Genomic DNA, 5,000 nt, shown 5'->3' on the forward strand with positions numbered 1-5,000 from the left:
CACACGCTGGGCCCTGGTGCGGTCGGTTGCCTCGATCACCATCGGCACACGCTGGGCCCTGGTGCGGGCGGTTGCCTCGACCACCATCGGCACACGCTGGGCCCTGGTGCGGCAGCTTGCCTCGAGCACCATCGGCACACGCTCGGCCCTGGTGCGGTCGGTTGCCTCGAGCACCATCGGCACACGCTGGGCCCTGGTGCGGGCGCTTGCCTCACACGCTCGGCCCTGGTGCGGTCGGTTGCCTCGAGCACCATCGGCACACGCTGGGCCCTGGTGCGGCAGGTTGCCTCGACCACCATCGGCACACGCTGGGCCCTGGTGTGGGCGCTTGCCTCGACCACCATCGGCACACGCTGGGCCCTGGTGCGGCAGGTTGCCTCGAGCACCATCGGCACACGCTGGGCCCTGGTGCGGTCGGTTGCCTCGACCACCATCGGCACACGCTGGGCCCTGGTGCGGGCGCTTGCCTCGACCACCATCGGCACACGCTGGGCCCTGGTGCGGCAGGTTCCCTCGACCACCATCGGCACACGCTGGGCCCTGGTGCGGCAGGTTGCCTCGATCACCATCGGCACACGCTGGGCCCTGGTACGGGCGGTTGCCTCGACCACCATCGGCACACGCTGGGCCCTGGTGCGGCAGCTTGCCTCGAGCACCATCGGCACACGCTCGACCCTGGTGCGGTCGGTTGCCCCGAGCACCATCGGCACACGTTGGGCCCTGGTGCGGCAGGTTGCCTCGACCACCATCGGCACACGCTGGGCCCTGGTGCGGGCGCTTGCCTCGACCACCATCGGCACACGCTCCGCCCTGGTGCGGTCGGTTGCCTCGAGCACCATCGGCACACGCTGGGCCCTGGTGCGGCAGGTTGCCTCGACCACCATCGGCACACGCTGGGCCCTGGTGCGGGCGGTTGCCTCGACCACCATCGGCACACGCTGGGCCCTGGTGCGGGCGGTTGCCTCGACCACCATCGGCACACGCTGGGCCCTGGTGCGGGCGCTTGCCTCGACCACCATCGGCACACGCTGGGCCCTGGTGCGGCAGGTTGCCTCGAGCACCATCGGCACACGCTGGGCCCTGGTGCGGCAGGTTGCCTCGACCACCATCGGCACACGCTGGGCCCTGGTGCGGGCGCTTGCCTCGAGCACCATCGGCACACGCTCGGCCCTGGTGCGGTCGGTTGCCTCGAGCACCATCGGCACACGCTGGGCCCTGGTGCGGCAGGTTGCCTCGACCACCATCGGCACACGCTGGGCCCTGGTGAGGGCGCTTGCCTCGACCACCATCGGCACACGCTCGGCCCTGGTGCGGTCGGTTGCCTCGAGCACCATCGGCACACGCTGGGCCCTGGTGCGGGCGCTTGCCTCGACCACCATCGGCACACGCTCGGCCCTGGTGCGGTCGGTTGCCTCGAGCACCATCGGCACACGCTGGGCCCTGGTGCGGCAGGTTGCCTCGACCACCATCGGCACACGCTGGGCCCTGGTGCGGGCGCTTGCCTCGAGCACCATCGGCACACGCTCGGCCCTGGTGCGGCAGGTTGCCTCGAGCACCATCGGCACACGCTGGGCCCTGGTGCGGGCGGTTGCCTCGACCACCATCGGCACACGCTGGGCCCTGGTGCGGGCGCTTGCCTCGACCACCATCGGCACACGCTGGGCCCTGGTGCGGCAGGTTGCCTCGAGCACCATCGGCACACGCTGGGCCCTGGTGCGGTCGGTTGCCTCGAGCACCATCGGCACACGCTGGGCGCTGGTGCGGGCGCTTGCCTCGACCACCATCGGCACACGCTGGGCCCTGGTGCGGTCGGTTGCCTCGAGCACCATCGGCACACGCTGGGCCCTGGTGCGGCAGGTTGCCTCGACCACCATCGGCACACGCTGGGCCCTGGTGCGGGCGCTTGCCTCGAGCACCATCGGCACACGCTCGGCCCTGGTGCGGCAGGTTGCCTCGAGCACCATCGGCACACGCTGGGCCCTGGTGCGGGCGGTTGCCTCGACCACCATCGGCACACGCTGGGCCCTGGTGCGGGCGCTTGCCTCGACCACCATCGGCACACGCTGGGCCCTGGTGCGGCAGGTTGCCTCGAGCACCATCGGCACACGCTGGGCCCTGGTGCGGCAGGTTGCCTCGAGCACCATCGGCACACGCTGGGCCCTGGTGCGGTCGGTTGCCTCGAGCACCATCGGCACACGCTCGGCCCTGGTGCGGGCGCTTGCCTCGAGCACCATCGGCACACGCTGGGCCCTGGTGCGGGCGCTTGCCTCGACCACCATCGGCACACGCTCGGCCCTGGTGCGGTCGGTTGCCTCGAGCACCATCGGCACACGCTGGGCCCTGGTGCGGCAGGTTGCCTCGACCACCATCGGCACACGCTGGGCCCTGGTGCGGGCGCTTGCCTCGAGCACCATCGGCACACGCTCGGCCCTGGTGCGGCAGGTTGCCTCGAGCACCATCGGCACACGCTGGGCCCGGCGCTTGCCTCGACCACCATCGGCACACGCTGGGCCCTGGTGCGGCAGGTTGCCTCGAGCACCATCGGCACACGCTGGGCCCTGGTGCGGCAGGTTGCCTCGAGCACCATCGGCACACGCTGGGCCCTGGTGCGGTCGGTTGCCTCGAGCACCATCGGCACACGCTGGGCGCTGGTGCGGGCGCTTGCCTCGACCACCATCGGCACACGCTGGGCCCTGGTGCGGCAGGTTGCCTCGATCACCATCGGCACACGCTGGGCCCTGGTGCGACAGGTTGCCTCGAGCACCATCGGCACACTATCGGCCCTGGTGCGGGCGGTTGCCTCGACCACCATCGGCACACGCTGGGCCCTGGTGCGGGCGCTTGCCTCGGGCACCATCGGCACACGCTGGGCCCTGGTGCGGGCGGTTGCCTCGAGCACCATCGGCACACGCTGGGCCCTGGTGGGTTTAGGCACATCTTCAAATTTCTGCCGTGCCAATGCCATTTTTATGGCTTGTAAATTCATACAATGGTCCCCTAAGCCTTCACGTGAAGTTTCGTTGGAAGATGACTCGTTTTCTATTTTTCACGATTTTCGAAACTTTTTGCGGTTCGGGATTTTTTAAAATTTTTTTATAAGGATTTTTGCCCCCAAATTTTGTAGGCATGATCCTTCTATTTTTGTTGGCATGCACAAAAAAATTCAGCTAAAAACTCGAAGTAGAGAAGATTTTGTGACCGTTTGAAAAAAGTGTCCCCATTTCAGACACTTTAACGGCTACTGGTAGCAAACCTGTAAAATCTCAAATGCTCTTTAAGGGGGTGTGAATTCTCAGAGGTTTGATGAGGGATAGGGGGCCAACACAAGGCCAAGTACCAGCACCCATCGCACATCATGTGCGCACACCCCCCCGGCCCCCCTCCCAATCGCCGGAACCCCAATGCCGCCGGTCAGGTTCTCCGGCGGTACTCCGGCGATGCTCCGGCGATGCTCCGGCGATGCTGTCCCGAGTGAAAAAAATGCGGCACCAGCACATGCTGGAGCCAAGCATGGGCACCGTGGCTCAAAATCGAACTTCGGCCAAGGCCTCGACCATCAATGGCACATGATGACGCATGGTGATGGCACATGCATCGACCATCATCGGCATAGGTTGCCCTTCGGTACGGGCACTTGCCTCGACCGCCATCGGCACAAGCTGGGCCCTGGTGTGGGTTGTTGCCTCGATCACAATCGGCACATGCTGAGCCTTGGTGCGGGCGGTTGCCTCGAGCACCATCGGCAGACCCTGGGCCCTGGTGCGGCCGGTTGCCCCGATAACCATCGGCACACGCTGGGCCCTGGGGCGGGCGCTTGCCCCCAGCACCATCGGCACACGCTGGGCCCTGGTGCGGGCGCTTGCCCCGAACACCATCGGCACAAGCCGGCCCTTGGTGCGGGCTCCTGGCTCGACCACCATCGGCACACGCTGGGCCCTGGTGCGGGCGGTTGCCTCGAACACCATCGGCACACGCCGGCCCTTGGTGCGGCCGGTTGCCTCGACCACCATCGGCACACGCTCGGCCTTGGTGAGGGCGCTTGCCTCGACCACCATCGGCACACGCTGGGCCCTGGTGCGGGCGCTTGCCTCGACCACCATCGGCACACGCTCGGCCTTGGTGCGGGCGCTTGCCTCGACCACCATCGGCACACGCTGGGCCCTGGTGCGGGCGGTTGCCTCGACCACCATCGGCACACGCTGGGCCCTGGTGCGGCAGGTTGCCTCGAGCACCATCGGCACACGCTCGGCCTTGGTGCGGGCGGTTGCCTCGACCACCATCGGCACACGCTGGGCCCTGGTGCTGGCGGTTGCCTCGACCACCATCGGCACACGCTGGGCCCTGGTGCGGGCGGTTGCCTCGAACACCATCGGCACAAGCCGGCCCTTGGTGCGGGCGGTTGCCTCGACCACCATCGGCACACGCTGGGCCCTGGTGCGGGCGGTTGCCTCGACCACCATCGGCACACGCTGGGCCCTGGTGCGGACGGTTGCCTCGAGCACCATGGGCACACGCTGGCCCTTGGTGCGGGCTCTTGCCTCGACCACCATCAGCAGAAGATTGCCCCTACGTCGAACACCATCGATACATGCCGGGCCTTGGTGTGGGCACATGCCTCGAGCTGGTGCGGGCGGTTGCCTCGACCACCATCGGCTCACGTTGGCCCTTGTTGCGGGCACATGCCTCGACCACCATCGGCACCTGCGCACCCTCGGTGTGGGATTTGCTTGTTTGGAAAAAGTGTCCCCGTTTCAGACATTTTAACGTCTACTGGTAGCATATCTGTAAAATCTCTAATGCTCTTTAGGGGGTGGTGGTCCGGCACCCCCTCTCCCCCCCCCCACGGGGGGAGTAGGTGTGCGCGATGGGCCTCCCATTGCGTGCACCCCGGCCAACGTCCCTCGAACGAAATACAGGGCGTGCATGCCTTCCGGCGATTTTTGTCCGGCGACTGGTTGCTCCGGTGACCGGCAGGCGCCCATGGCCTCGATCGGTTGGCT

This window comes from Durio zibethinus, unplaced genomic scaffold, assembly GCF_047325235.1.
Source record: "Durio zibethinus cultivar Kanyao isolate XHJ-2024 unplaced genomic scaffold, ASM4732523v1 HiC_scaffold_391, whole genome shotgun sequence".
In the NCBI taxonomy this organism is placed as follows: domain Eukaryota; kingdom Viridiplantae; phylum Streptophyta; class Magnoliopsida; order Malvales; family Malvaceae; genus Durio; species Durio zibethinus.